This window comes from Scleropages formosus, chromosome 7 (assembly GCF_900964775.1).
Source record: "Scleropages formosus chromosome 7, fSclFor1.1, whole genome shotgun sequence".
NCBI classification, from domain to species: domain Eukaryota; kingdom Metazoa; phylum Chordata; class Actinopteri; order Osteoglossiformes; family Osteoglossidae; genus Scleropages; species Scleropages formosus.
In genome coordinates, this window is record NC_041812.1 from 11,840,728 (window position 1) to 11,857,276 (window position 16,549).

The 16,549-nt window shown below is 45.8% G+C and overlaps 1 long non-coding RNA gene across 1 annotated transcript; it reads right to left on the bottom strand.

Annotated features, from left to right (window-relative positions):
* Positions 1-1,564: 1,564 nt before the first annotated feature.
* LOC108937663 (uncharacterized) lies at positions 1,565-10,346 on the bottom strand. The gene is made up of 3 exons (XR_001966360.2): positions 10,301-10,346; positions 3,377-3,505; positions 1,565-1,855 (listed from the first exon to the last, which is right to left on the bottom strand). It is a non-coding gene; the product is annotated as an uncharacterized LOC108937663 (long non-coding RNA).
* Between the last annotated feature and the right edge of the window lie 6,203 nt (positions 10,347-16,549).

The following is a 16,549-nucleotide window of genomic DNA, read 5'->3' on the forward strand; positions in this document are numbered from 1 at the left end:
TGGAAAGGATGGTTGTGGATCACGGCTGGTAGGAACCCGTATACATTCATCCACTACATTATGGGGAAATAATATTTCGGTCTTCTCACGGGGACAGAGATATCTTTCTAGCCTCTTCCTATGTCCACTGAGCCTCTTTCAGAAGCAGCAGAATGATTATCAATATTTTCTTATGCCCCCCGAAAAGCCCACATTGCACAGATAGAGTCATATAAATAGTTGATTTTAGAAGCAGCTGCAGAGAACCTACAACTCAGTCTTGACATCTGTCCTCCTCCCTGTGTGTTAAATTATATATTTGTATTCACTAATGCCCTGAAGAGTATAAATGTGTATTATGTATAGTTAACTAGATAAACAGTGCTGCGTGAAAGTATGTGAAACACACACACACACACACACACACACACACACACACACACACACAAACACAGACTGAACCGCTTGTCCCATACGGGGTCACAGGGAGCCGGAACCGAACCCAGCAACACAGGACGTAAGGCCGGAGGGGGAGGAGACACACCCAGGACGGGACGCCAGTCCATCGCAAGGCACCCCAAGCGGGACTCGAACTCCAGACCCACCAGAGAACAGGACCCAGGCCAACCCACTGTGCCACCATGCCACCATATGTGACATCTATTTTTAAAAATTAAATAAAATATTACAATAAGTTTAAAAATTTAAATCTTAAAATAAACTTGAATAAATGATGATTTACACACCTTATTCTACTTACCTACTTAGTTTAATCAATGCAACTTGGGCTTCACTTATTTTTGCACCTGCACTGGTTCCGTTTGTATCCTCTACACAAGATTTTCTCTAAATCAACATGGACACACCTGTTATGTCTGAGAAAGACTTCTGATGAAATAATTTTGTCAAAAAACTAGGGTACACAAGGGATTCATATACTTTGAAGCAGCATTGTATAGTGAAATTGACGAGAATTTCCTTTGGGATAAATGTTCTTTATTAACTATGTATGTATGTATGTAAATATGTATGAATGTATCTGTATGTCTGGAGAGCAAATATATGGTTGAATTCTCAACTGTAAAGCTTTTAATGAAACAAGCAGTCAGTGATGCATGTCACCAATAGACTCAATGGAATTATACACAAATTTCGGGCCTCACAGCATGGGAAGAGTTGGTCTGATTTGGACACACAGCGATAAGAAGAGACGTACCAGTGCTAAATTCTGCTATTATTTTTGGGTTCAACATCAGCGCTGATGCTTTGTGCTTCCGAAAGCAGGCGTGTATTTTATAACTCCAAATGCACTTTCAAGTCACGACAGCAATTTTCACATTTCCTGATTAACACTGCAGTGTCACATGCACAGAAACCGGGTACAAAAAAAACAGTCAAATAAAAAATAAGCTGAATTTACTGAGGCTGTACGTGCGACCATTTTCTGCACAAATAGTTCTGATCAAATCTGACTTCAGAAAATTCACCCGTTTTCCAGAGTATATTGGATTTAATGTGAACTTATGCGTTCTGGCAAGTTTTCCCGCAAAACAGTGCAGCTTCTATTTGTTTTATTCTGCTTGCATTTAAAGTGTGGCGTTTGCAAAAGTCAGATAGATTCTTCTTCCTCTCTTCAAGAGTTTTAGGTGACTGCATTGCAGTTCAGTCGGTGTTAAATTCAATAAAACACAGTTTTTAAATATAACTGCTGGGTTTCCGGGCTTCAGCACTAGGAGTCACATTGAATAGACAGGATACATATGGAGGAAGTACAAACAGCAGGGGGCACAGCGCTTAGAGCTGGCACCTTGCAATCTGAAATTCCGTGGGTCGAGGTCCTGCACCTGCTGTCATGCCCTTGGTCGAGGTACTTGCCCTACGGTAAAAAAAATACTGTGCTGTATAAATGGTTAATCACTGAAAGCAGCTCACTATACACACCTATGACATCTAAGTACACACACACACACACACACTGTGTGAAACCGCTTGTCCCGAGCGGGGTTGCGGCGAACCGGAGCCTAACCCGGCAACGCAAAGTGCAAGCCTGGAGGGGGCAGGACAGGACTTCAGTCCATCACAAGGCACCGCAAGCGGGTCTCGAACCTCAGACCCGCCGGAGAGCGGGACCCAGCCAAACCCGCCGTGCCACCGCGCCCCCTTTTTTACAGCTAAGTATAATACATATTTAATTGTTAATTAATTATAAAATATAATAATTATATAGAATATTTCATAGCTATTTGTATAGAATTAATATGTATAATGTTATAACTATAAAATATGATTGTAAGCATAATAGTATTTATAAATATCATAAACCTTTTCACAACATTCAGCATCCAGGCATCGGTTTAAAACCTAAGCAAGCGAAACTATTTAGTTATTTCACTTTATGTAAACTCGAATTCAAGGCACAGCAGCACAAAGTCGGAGGTGCTTATTTTTATGAAGATTGACCTCTAGCTGAATTCCCAGAGACGTTTTCAGAGGTTCTGGACAAATGACGAATGTAAGAGTCGCCGCACAATTCCCAGACAATGCATTCGCTATTACTGCCATCTCCCCCGTCGGCTCTGAGGAATCCCTTATGTTCCCCGCCTGTAATTTGTTTCTAAAAGCAAACGTGGGAATATGAGCGCTTCCTGCGAGAACACTGTGGTCACGCTGCGCTTTTGCCTTCTATGGGGCCCAAGTGACACTGAAACAGGATATTTCACCAGCAACGGCAAAAAGGGAAGAAAAACGCACAGAGTCGCCATCAGGTCTTAGGAAATACTCCAAGTAACAGCGCTTTCTGAACTGATGCCCGAAAATTAACTGCGCTAAATACGCGATGCATCAATAAATGAGAGTGTGTGCGAGCCTCTTTCTATCACCCATGTATTCCGTACTCCTTCGCTTTGATATTCAGAGATGTCGCTCATCTGTTGTCGAGGCTCTTTTGTTTCCAAAAATTAACCCAAATCCTGTATTCCCACAGTAGAATTAACCAGCGATGAATAACGGAGAAACAAACACTGCTGTCATCTTGCGTTTCATCAGTAGCATCATTTCTCAGTCCCACACTGACAGCTACGTTCTTGTCTATAACCAAAGCAGTACCATGTTCAACTGTATTATAGAACATCCTAAGCGCGGTTCTCCAGACTCCAGAAAGCCCCCTGGCAACCCGCGGTCGCTGTGCTCTGAAGGCGAACACCAGTCACGGTTCAGACCGAGGGCCTCCGGACTGATGCGGTCTTCAAGGGCCAGCGAATGTGTTTAGGGTTAAGGGCCAATCTGGTAACCGTGCTTACTTTTGCTCCATTAATGGGTTTTCAAATCAGACATCAGCTGCCACTGAGTGTTGCACGTTTGATCATTATGTATATTCGTCCATTTTTCAGACGCTTACCTCCAAAGAGACGTACAGCTCAATGGAAAGAGAAATGCATCAACAGCAGACGAAGAGCTTTAGGCACAGACGCAGGATTCTCAGCGCATAGCTCGTCTGTCTGATGGTTCACATCCCTCACTTAGCTGCCTACGGAAGAGATATTCAAATAGCAAATACATAGATGATCACAGCAGATGGTGTTGGACTCATTTATGTAGCTGTCAAGAGATCAGGAGAGAAGTGGCTCTGAAGGAGATGGGTTTGAGGCCCTTTTTGAATGCTGGGATGGATTCAGCAGCTATGAGGGACAGAGGGAACTCGCTCCACATCGGGGCCAAAATTGATTCCTACAAACCCTTTGTGAGCAGGACCACCATCAGTTAAGATCGTTACCCGGTTTTCACCATCAGCGATGAAAAAGGTCTCCAACAGATGTTGTTTTATTAGCATCCGCATCATTGCCATGTTGTCACCTGTGAATTTGGGTCTGACTCCAGTTCCACCAGTACGCGCACTACTTTGTCCACCGATTCCTCAGCGCCATGACGTTGTGGGGGCAGCTGAACCCTCAAGGTCTTTTTTTTGAACTCCAACAGTATTTCCTGAGCGGATGAGCACAGCGTACCGCAACCACGCCACACCGTCTCTGTCTTATCAGATGCTTGCAGATTTAAATATAATTAAATTACATATAACTTGAAGTAGATCTAAAACCGAAAGGGAGGAAAATCCCCGAGTAAAACTAATTGCATCACACAGTACATTAATTTAGACTCAGCAGTTAACATCTCATATGTATGTTAATGAGTTGTCAGCCTGCAAATGAAGCACATTTTTATTCCAATGAGCACTTTGTTGTTTAGAAGGAAGTTGTTTGCCATTGTCAGATGTACTCATCAGCCACTGGGTCATTTGTTCCTGGGTATCTGTGCGCTGGGTGCCCTGACAATCTAAATTTAGCTGATGTGGAACAGCGCTTTCCCATTTTGATTTTTTGAAGCTTATAGAAGCTGGTAATCATGGTAACTGGTACACGGCTGATAACGGCAGGCAGCGTTAAAGTCAATATTTGAAATCGCCTCCAATCTTTCCAGGCTGTATTTTTGATTTCTCTGCTGCTGTTACACCAGCACCTACTGGGGGAGAGGTATAACTCAGCCACGAGTGTGAAGACTTTTTAAAGCAGTATTCTGGCGCAAAAACCGAAACACGGTCGGAAATATCGACAGCAATAACAGCATTCTGAGCGGGAGAAAACGGAGAAGGATCAGACCTCAACACTTTCTGATGCCAGAAATGAACTGGGAATAAATGAGCAAGGGGCAGAACCAGTTTCTGTGGCTTTGATTTCTGATGGGTCCTGAACCTTTGAGCTAATGTACAATGGAGAATAGACTATTTATTCCCTGCTCCAGCATGCGGGGGTGACTGATGGTGTAGTGGGTAGAGTTGCAACCTTGGACTCTGAAGGTTGTGGATTCAAATCCTACCTACTACTGTAGCACCCTTGTGCAAAACACTTACTCTAAACTGATTGGGGCAGGAAATTACCCAGCTCTAGAAATGAGTATATAATTGTATAACATTGTAAGATGGTTTAGAGAAAAGTGTCAGGTAAAGGTACTGTACATCCACCATTAGTAACTGCTTGTCTAGTGCAGGGTCACAGTGGTCCTGTGTAGATCCTGGAAGCACTGAGTGAGACATCATACATCCTAGATGGGAGAGTAGTTAATTGCAGAGCAACTGAGGGGCACCAATAAAACATAAATATACTGTATGCCTTTGGACTGTGGTGGGAAACCAGAGCACCTGAAAGAAACCCACACAAAGATGGGGAGAACATGCAAACTCCTGATTGACTGAGTTGGACTGGAGACCTGCGCTGCTTTATGAGTAGAAAGCATGTTGACTATTTCTTATACGACTCTCTTCTCCGAAGCGATTTACAATAGGAGGTAAAATACACCGATTTACTCACTTACACAGCAGGGTAATCTTTACTATCTATTTTTCCACCCTGCTTATTCTTACCCAATTCTGGGTAAGCAACATAATTCAACAGTACTACAGTGGGATGTTAATGCAGACATGTAAGAAGAAAAAAAAAAAACTATGAGTTAAACTATACTGAGCTGTATTACAGCGAAATTGCTGCTGGGCGTCTCCCGTCTCCCATCTCCCGTCTCCCGTCTCCCATCAGACACTGCAGGCACATAAGGGACTGCCCGTTTCCGCCAGCGAACACACACCACGCTGTTAACCTGCGATCGCCGTCCTGTCAGAGGCCGGGCCAGAGAGCCGCCGACTCCTGGAGAAGTCGGACGGAACGACGTGTTCCGCTCGGGTGGTGGCGCCGAGCCCAGACCGCACGGCCGATTAGGAGAGCCCCGCTTCCCAAAGAGCTCTGGCAAAATCAAACCCACTCGACAGCACCGAAGGCGCCGGAAAAACTTTTCCAGAACTTTATATGAGACTATAAAACTGGCACCCTAAGGCGAGAATCCTGCTGACTTTGATGAAAACTTTGGCTATTTAATTCAAGCAGGTGTCTGCCATTAAAGATGGAGTCAGTTGCGCTGGGGGGCAGATCGATGCGACAACTCACCTTTGCGCCACTCAGGACGCGCAGCGCGAGGACAGGTACCCGGGACAGCTCGTCGCAGGTCATTTATAGTTATGAACATCATCATCATCATCAATAAGCGTTTTTCATCCGACACCTTTATCCAAGACAACTTACAGCGTGACGTTTCCACACCGAGTTACCTACTCTGATTTACCCACTGATCCACCAGGGTAATATTCACTCTATCAATTCAGGGTAACTGCCTTGATCAAGGGTACGACAGCACGAGGCGGAATTCTAACCCAGGACCTTCCGTTACACGGCAGCAGCTCTAACCACCACGCCACCTGTTGACTCGTTCATATAATTAGAGATTCGGGATCTCATAACTGTGTGCGGACTTCAGGAAAACACATGTACGTGTCAAGGATTTCAGAAGTGCCGGTGAACACAAAACGACGGCGATAATTACTCTGCCCAGACGCAGCGCGTTCATCACTTTGGGGATCGGCGACATGTTCGGGCGGCATACAGCTGGCGGAACGAATTCCTCAATCTCGCTGCTATTTCCCAGAAGCCTCGGTGCCGACGAAGCGCGCGCTCGCAGGCACGACCCTTCTGGACGTGACGGGCGGGAGATGGAGGCGTGCGACCACAGCGACCCCAGCGACCCTCGCTATGACATGCCGTCTTCCTGGAGGCGCTCTTCCTGCATGGGGGCAAAGGGTCGGTCCACACGCGCATCTGAAACAACATCCAAGGTCAAGGGGACCGGGGCGGAACGGCTCACGCTCCAGGTGACGCGTTTGCTTCAAAGGAAGAATGTTTAGGGGCAGCGTGGATGACCACCCCCCCCCTCCGTAAAGCAAACGCAGAATTATTCTAAAGGATTACCCTGTTTTCTTACCCATCACTCTTTGTCAGTGATGTGTTTCCCGCTGTGGTCAAATTTCACGTTTTTGGGAATTTTACCCACAAACCCCCGGCGCGGGCAGTCTGCCCGGCGTGTCCTCTAAAATCATCAAGGGAACGGCCGCTAAGGTAACATCTGACAAAGTATTAAAATATGCCGCCAAAGATTTTCATTTGTGTTTTACTACTCGCACAGCCAGTTCGAAATCTGTTTTACTACAGACTCTACATCTCATTTTGCAATCAATAAACATGAAAATTATAACTTTTTTTTTGCCAGCCCCACGACTTGTCGAGCGCCACGGCCTTATTACAAAGCTGTAATGTGCTGATGTGTTTGCTGATATACAAACATTACACAAATTAGTTTACCACACATTTACTGCAGTACTGCAGCAAAGATAAGTTACTATGTTGCAGTAAATATGCAGCATATTATTATTGTTGTCTGAACCGCTTGTCCCGAGCGGGGTCGCGGCGAACCGGAGCCGAACCCGGCAACACAGGGCATAAGGCTGGAGGGGGAGGGGACACACCCAATACGGAACACCAGTCCGTCGCAAGGCACCCCAAGCGGGACTCGAACCCCAGACCCAGCAGAGAGCAGGACCCGGTCCAACCCACTGCACCACCAGACCCCCCTCTATTATTATTGTTGCTATTATTTATTTATTGGACACTTTATTCCAAAACTGCTTGCGCCCTTGAGTTGCTAACACTGATTTACACAGCATGGTAATTTTCACTGTATCGACTCAGGGTCCGTACCGTGCTCAAGTGTATTACGGGGAGGGGGGGGTTGCATGGCAACAGCTCTAACTACTAGGCCACCTGCTGACCCCTTTGATCAAGGGTACTACAGCAAGAGGTAGGATCTGAACCTGGGTACTCTGAGTACAAAGCAATGCCCCTAACCATTACCTCACCTAATGTCAGTACCTGTACTGTGGTAAAGACACATTATCATGTTGTGGCAAAAACGAGAGGCGGTACTACAGTAAAGATGCGTTACCACGCTGTCATAAAAATGCGCTACTGGAATGCAGTAAATCTTTGGTTCAGCACAGCGATGAAAATGCATTACCGTGGTACTGTAAATATGCTGTCTAAATGTTCTTGCAGTAAAGACGGACCACTGCGCTGAAGTCGACGCGTGATACCGTGTCGTGGAATGGTACCGTGCTAAAGATGTGCCGATATTTTGCGGCTACGGACTCCTTATTGGTCTCGAGGGCATCTCGGACTCCTAGATGCCACGTGACTGACGGACTGCGGGGGCCGCAGTAAGGTGGCGTCGGCACAGAGCCCACATCAAAGGGCGAGCCGAGGGCCCAAGCAGCACGTCCCGGAAATTGGAGTCGATGGGGAGACTGAACAAATACAAGAGTCCCCTCGGCACTGGCAACAAAAACTACTCACTACAAAGGAGGCTGCTCTACAGTCCGGGGCCATGTTTAATTTCACGTGTCACGCAAGTTTTTGCCTAAGCTCTTCTGACAAGATCCACTGAAGGGGGTTTCACCACGGTGCCACCGTGGAATGAAGGCTCAGAAAAGCATTTCATACCTGACAGAGGCCACCGTGCTCCTGGGAAATCAGGCAGAACAACGACCCAACGCCGCACGCAGTCCGCTTTTGTTCTTCTCAGTTTGCAGCATCTCACCAGTACCTGAACCGTATTAAAGCATCCATCTGAGGGTAACTACCGCACGTATTAATTTGATCACTTAATTTATATGGAATTGTATACGTGCACTTTCATAGATATAAATTAGCTGTACTGCCTTACCGTCCAGATAAATGCCTCAATCTGTATCAGTTTTACCTGTTTTTACCTGGGCGGCTTTTCTTCTCCGTCTGTATCATACAAAACTGAAAAAACTATACAGATCCCATCGTGATTTGTCTCTCTTGTTATTTTACAAAGCAGACTGCATTTATGCCATCACGATTTTTCCACTTATTATTTTACAGATGTAGCAGGCGAGGGCATGACCGCAGCGGCTCCCCGCCGGGACGGTGCGGGCCGCGCCTGGTCAGGGCTCATCGAGGGAGAAACGAGTACCAGGTGCAGTTAATCTGAAAGCATCAAGAGACTCTTTAAATCTCAACGACATGAAAGCAAGAAAAAGAGGTTTTTTGGGGGCAAAAAAAGAAGAAAAAAAAGCTGTTGAGAGCTTTTTGGAGAGTGCTGGGAGCATGGGCATCAGTGTGCAACAGAAAATTTTGAAGCTAGAGTTTATGTTGACTGTTACTATATTTTTCTGTTAATTTCTTGGTACTTTGTTCCTCAATTTCACTCAAAAAGGCTATTGATATTTCTTTCACTTGTGTATTTTTCGGGAGAGCTGTAGTTGTGTGTTGTGCTCAGAGAAAGAATTGAGGTTCCACAAATCGATCAACCTTTGTTCCCCAGCTGGTCACTCCCTACAAGCTACAGCAAAACAAAAGACAAAAGGAAAAAACTATATAACTTGCATCATGTTTACTTTAAAAAAAAAAAACACTATGGCTCCCATAATAATTTCTGTCAGTTATTTCACAAACCAAACAACGCACGCACACTATACAAATGCATCAATAAAACTGTTCCTAGCTCTTTACAAGACTTGATCAACTGCTATACCCAAGCCAGACCGCTTCGCTCGTCTACTTCTGCTCACTTGGTGGTCCCGCACAGGAAGGTAAAGCGCGGAGGTTCTCGGTTCTGGCTCCGTTGTGGTGGAATGACTTCCCCCTCTCACTCAGAACTGCTGAAACTCTGTCTACATTCAGGAAGGGTCTGAAAACTCACCTTTTCCGGACTCACTTCGCCCATCTCTCAAGCTCGTTTATGGTGTAAATGTTCAAGCAGCAGGTGGGGGGCGCGGTGGCGCAGTGGGTTGGACCGGGTCCTGCTTTCTGGTGGGTCTGGGGTTCGAGTCCTGCTCGGGGTGCCTTGCGACGGACTGGCGTCCCGTCCTGGGTGTGTCCCCTCCCCCTCTGGCCTTACGCCCTGTGTTGCCGGGTAGGCTCCGGTTCCCCGCGACCCCGTCTGGGACAAAGCGGTTCCGAAAATGTGTGTGTGTGTGTGTGTGTGTGTGTGTGTGTGTGTTCAAGCACCAGGACTTTATGATCATGCTCAGATAGGGTTTTACACAGCTGCTACTCCTGTATTGTATGTAAATGTTACCTTAAAAAAAAATGTAGGAAGGTGATGAGGAATCGTTTCTCCTGAGTTTTGTGCACCTACTGATGAATATCAGTGCGTACAGTGGAAAGAAACAAACTAGGTTTACTTAAGAATCACACATCTGCAACTATGTCTCTCTTTCATGTACACAGATTGCATTTTCTCCGAGATGTACGTCGTTTTGGAGAAAAGAAAAGCGTCTGCTAAATAAATCATGTATCATGTACTAGAGCTTGATTCTTCTGTGGTTATTTTACAAAAAAAATGACAGAGGCTCTGCGTAGTCTACCATAAGACTGTTCCTCGACTCAACTCCGCAGCTGCAATCAGACGTCCAGCGCCCTGTTTGCGCTAAACGACCTTCCGCTAATTTTGCAGCATCGGAGAAGCCGCGCGCAGAGAGCGCAGTCACCGAACGGCCGCTATTCCTCGGAATAAACTCGAAGCGCATTTTTTACAGCTTCCCTCAAAATACTTACGTAATATCTCTGCTTGACATCAAACGGGGGGGAAAAAAAGAGCTAATAGCGTGGAATTTAAGTATTAGTTGGCATGTGATGCGAGGCTTTCGGAGCGCAGGCATTTACAGTAATCCAAATGACAAGTTAATGACCTTTCTTTGCGGCACCTTTATTGAACAAGCACGCAACTCATATAATCAGCGCCTGACATGTTATATATGTGAGAGACACTAATAACGGTGAAGCCCGCAATGAGACGCTCGGAGAGCCGAGCCGAGCTGGGGCCGGGGCCGGGGCCGGGGCTGGAGCGCAGCGGTCGCTGTGGAGCGCAGTGGGTGGGGGGCCGCCGCTCAGGACGCACACTTACACACTTACACACTTACGCCGCTAATGGACTTAATAATGGGCGCGAAGGAAGGCAGCGGAGGAGCGCGCGCGGACGAAATTGTCAGGCAGGCCAAAAGCTGCACTAGAATCACGTGAAGTTGCCTTTCAAACCTGTTTTTTTTTTTTTAACTATTATTATTTTAAATAACATTCCCCCCCCCCCTTGTAGTTTATGACCCTCCGTTGCGCGCTTCCAGCCGCATCGCCGCGCTGTCCGATGCATGACGTCACCTCCGCGTGCGGCCTGTCCGCGATTCCGTGTCTTTCGGTCGGACCCTTCGTTGCCGTGGCGTCCGTTTATTGGAGTTTCATCTCTCCTTAACCGCGTCTCTGCGATTTATTCTGCGCATTATCTCTATTGTGACGCTCGCCGGGGGCTGTTGTGAGAAGGCAGGGCCGGGTGCGCGCGCGATTAAAGTGAATCGCTGCCTTCCAGTCCCATTAGATCAGACCTCTGAGTGTGTGTGTGTGTGTGTGTGTGTCACTGTGTGTGTGTGTGTGTGCGGGAGGTTGAGGGGTGAACCAGTCATGCAGGCTTTCATTCACACACCCCCCCAGAATGCTCTCCCACACTGCCCTGCACTCTGAGGGTGCCACAGTGGAGTGCTGTTAATACCCTCCCCGCTCGCTGTCGCCGCCCTGCTGTGTCCTGTCATTAAAGGCGGTTGAGGCATCAGCTTTGACAGAAAGGAGAACAGGCCAGCAAGGGCCCTGCCTCATCGCTCTGGTCCACCCCCACCACCTCTTTCCCACCAGTCGGCCCAGCCGCGCAAGCATTTCCTCTGTGGGATAAAATGCCATTACAGTTCATCCTCACGTGACCGCACTAATGGGGAGGAGGGAGGTCCGGTCATGATATCGACCGCTCGTTCCAATGTGTCATATATGTCATTTTAAAATCTTTTTGCCAATGTAATCCTATTTTATGTGAATAGAATGTTTCACACAACCATCCTTACAATTCTGATTATCCATTAAAATATTTTATTTTATGTGTTGAGTTGTACGCTAGGGAATTGAAGTATTTACTTTTTGGGGTTTCATTAACCAGTCAATCAAGGAAAAAGTGAATAAAAGTAATTCACTTCAAATACTGAAATAAAGGGACACTTTAAAACAAGTTCAGTTTCTTTTTAGTCAGCATTTATTAATTCACTTAAATCCATCCTTCCATTTCCGTTAACCACTTGCCGTGATCAAAGTTATGGTAGTCCGGAGCCTATCCCGCAATAGCTGGGCACAAGGCTGCGGGGGGTACGCCTTGGACGAGACGCCAGTCCATTGCAGGGCACGTTTCTAAAAATTCTGGAAGATATATTTAGAAATATTGTTGCCATGCACTGGACTGCAGTGTCCCGACGTTCCACCCGAGGTACGGCCGCGTGCACGTGAACTGCGCTCGATAGTGAAAGCTCCGACCCAGGAGTCATTATTCTTCTCGCAACGATAAAAGCCGACAGTTGGAAAAGTGACTTGAAATTATTCTTCTTTTCATGTCGGTGGAAAAGGAAGCAAAAGACACGTCTGCAATTATCTCACACTTCCCAGAACGGCTGTGACGTGTCCGTGGGCCATGTGCTTCGAGTGCCAACACCCATGTTGCTCACACTATGCAGACGTATCACTTTGTTTTCTTGCACTTCTATCCCCCCCTTCTTTGTTCCCCACCCACAGTGTATGAAGGACACAGAAGATGAACTTTTGATGTCCCCACAGCCTTTATTCAGCGCTCTTTATTATTATCATACACTGCACTTCACTTATAGATCAATTTTTGTTTCCTCAACTCTACGTTCTGTTTCCCTCTCTTTGTTGCCCACACTACGCTGTACTCTCCACGAAGGACACAGAGTGCACTCTCAAGCAACTTTTCCTATCCTTGCAGCTTTTATTCGACACTTGCCGTTGTTTTTAAGCGATGGGGGGTTTTTTGTTGACTGTGGAAGAGGCACTGGGTAGAGGGTTCGAGTCCAGAAGGAACCCTGGACCAGTCGCTCCACCCCTTCTATGTCCGTGGGGGACGGCTATCAGCAGAACATGCCGACAACAAGAAAGTTATTATAGCAAGTCGGGGACAGCAGGTGGTGTAGAAGTTAAAGCAGCCATCTTGTGCTGTAAAGTCACAGGTTCAAATCCCCCTTCCTGCTCTGGTACTGTTGCTCAAAGTACATGAACTGATAACTGACAGCTTTACATTGTAAGTCACTTTGGAGAAGAGCGTCAGATAAATAAATGTAAATACAGTGCCTGTCTCATGTGTCTGTTTTTTAGCAGTCCTTCAACAATAAGATGTTTTTATGTTAAAAAGATATTGCTTTTTTAAAAGCAGAAGAAGGAATCGGCCTCTTTCAGGTCAGAGCTCAACCGAGGCCTGAGGCCAAAACTAATTTATTAATTAAACAGCCAATTAATTAATCCAAATCAGTCCTCTGCCGCTGAAGATGCACTCACCCAGCCATAAATGAAATGAAAATGTTATTAGATGTCGATAAATAGTTATTAAATGAATATGTTTTCACAATTAAATGAAATAATACTTGTTTTTGCTCTTGAGTTTCATGCACCCATTTATGTAATTGACAGATGTCTTCGTAGTAACTGGAGGCACCGAGCTGTTGTAACATTACAAGATCAATGATTATGTATTATTCATTTCTCACAAACTGCAGGCGAGGTGCACAACACAGTTAAATGCACAGTAAATAACTACGGACTGCAGTGCTGTTCTGGACCTGTGGTGCCAGAGTGTTCTGCTCATGCGATATTAAACTGAGCTAAAAGGCAAACAGATGATCTGGCTTGAAAGTTGCCAGTCCTCGGGGGGCCAGTTTAGTTCCACTGTCCGGCCATCGGCGTGAGGCTGACAGAGAGCGTGAGCAGTCGTTACAGGAAAGGTTGCCCTGTTACCACGGTTACCCGGGGTCACAAATGAGAAGGAGGGAGAGCACTGTGGGTCCAATCACACACAGTGCAGAGAAATGAAAAGCTGCTGATCAGCTGCCTGCAGGAGGACAGAGGAGAGAGAGAGAGAGACAGAAGCACAAAAAACAATCTGGATGGCAGCAGAAGCTCAGTAATAAAGACACCAAAATGATGATGGTGATGAAGATAAATGTAGTACGTCGGCTTCTGGTGCTGGTAATGGTTGAGTCACTCATTTTTTAAAGTATGGACCTTTTCCAGCTTATTGTGTATTTTCAATTGCATTTTCTTTAGTTTTCTATTTTCCAGATTTCCTGAAGAGGACAGATCCTGTGTTCAGATTGCCAGCTTATAGGTGGCAAGAAAGGGCACCGAAATAGAGCAGGAATGAGGGACTACCTTAATTCGACTCGGTTCCACATTGTTTACAGCTCATGTCTGGTGATCAGTCAGTCAACAATTGTTATTGCATAGGTATTTCTTGAGGATTTCAGTCACTTTAAGTTAGTTATACGTTTAATAAATATAGTTTTTGTTGATTGTGACTTGGGGGTTAAAGTGTCTTTGGAGTTACAAACAAAATGAATTACAAACAAACTTCTGGTCCCAGCGATATTTGTAAATTGAACAGCTCAGATATTTGTAAATTGAAGAATTCAGAGAGACCTTTGGTCCTCAGATCTCACCTACTTGTTGGTGTACACATTTGTATTAATATACTATGTAGTATCTGTTTCATGAATATGTCACTGTATGTGTTATGCATTGTAGTGTTGCGCAGTTTGATCAGTTGAGCTGGCAGATGGGGGCGGCTACCTGCATGCAGCAGAAAGGTCTGCACAGACCCCACTAGGCAGGGATGCTTCTGATGGCCCTGTTTTAAACACAATTCAAGAGCCTGTGACTGGCTAAGAAAACACCATTAGCGCATCTGCAATTCAGACGATATGCGGTTCATCAGGAAATTGCCACATTAACAGATGAATCGTGTTTAATACGGTACCGATTAGGGTTTTATGGGTTCAGGCGGTCCTGTTAGCGTGAGGAATTTATTTGTTTATTGTAGGCTTTTTAATCCGGAAGACACAGGCAGCAGAAAACACAGCTCACAGTGAACAATGGGCTGTTTTTGTTCACCAGGGTTTGTCTTGAGATTCAAACACAGACTGGAACGGTACAGATCTCAGCAGCGTGACATCATCTCGTACCTGGGAAAAGATGCTGCCTGGGGTGAACTCCTCTTGAGGCATTTGCATAACAGCAACACCTTCACACTGGTGCAAAAAACTTTACTTTTATATATTCTTATCTATGTATTTATAGCCTCAGGCTGCAGGTTCGCGTCCCAGTGGTGTGCGGTGCCGACCCCAGCTGTGTCACTCACCTCTGCGCAACGGAGCCTCTCCAGCCTTTCAGCTGTTGGACGTCTATGAATAACAAAAAGCCCATCATTTGATACTTTCTAATATTATCACATCTTACCATGATGCAGGACGCTACACAAATATTGTATATTGTGCATCTGAGATTTATTCAGTAAATCTGTGCAGTATTAGCATTTGTAATACTATTGTTACATATGTATAACTATGTCATAAGGCTTTGTTTTGGATAAACGGCATAACAGATTGAATATCGTTATTCTGCATATTGCTGATGCCTTTGTCCAAGACTATATAAAATGTGACTTGAAGCATCTTTGCATGAAGCATTGTTTTGTTACTGTGAAAATTCATGGTAAGTACCTTGATCAACAGTATTGCAGCACTACGTGAATGTGAACGTGGGTTCTTTGAGTACGAAGTGATGCCTCTAAGCACTGCCCCACCTGCTGTCAGCATTGTATTGTGGTATAGATACATTATCGTGTTGTGTTAAGCACATAATACAGTATTACGGTAAGGATGCCTTACTGTATTGCGGTAAAAATGAGATGTTGAAATACTGACCTGCAGTAAATGTTTGGTTTGGCACAGAGGTAAAGATGCATTAGCATGGCACAGTAAACACGCTGTGCTGTACTGCAGTAAAGAGTGACCACCGTGTTGCAGTAAACATGTGGTACAGTACTCTGCCAAAGATGCGTTATCGTGTTGGGGAATGGTACTGTGCCAAAGATGTGCCAATGTGTTGCTGTAAAAGCCTCCTTAGTGGGCTCTAGAGTATCTCCAACACCGAGCTGTCAGATGACTGATTGATAAAAAAGTAATATTTTCTGATGCCATCGTCCACCTGTGCGGAAGAGGGCAGGCCGTCTCGCAGCCGTGAGACTCTCCTCGCGACGCTCACAGGCGAGAAGGGTATTTCCTCACAGCTCGGATCCATCCCGAGGAAAGTGAGCCTCCGCTGCGCGTGGCAAGTCCTCAGGCTCGTGAGACGATTGTGGGGCCGCGATGCCATTGGGAGACGAATTACTGCACGGGGACTCGGGCGAAGAAAACAGCAGCTTCCTCCCTTCGTTACGGCGCATGATTTATCAGGGCACTCGGCTCGGCGATGAAAAATGGCCTGCAAAACACTGGAGGAGAGAGGCCACAAGATGACTAATCTTCTCCAAGACTTTTTGGATCCAACGACTTCTTAGTTCCGTCCACCCCCCCCCCCCCCCCACACACACACATTAGCCCCGCCCCTCCCCACCCAGCATCCTTGCATGATTTTGGTGAGTTCGTCTTTGGTAAGGATTAAAATCAAAATCCATCCCCCAAGACAAGATGAATGCTTAAAGTATTATGCGCGTATGAAAGGGAGAGAGAGGCAGACGATAC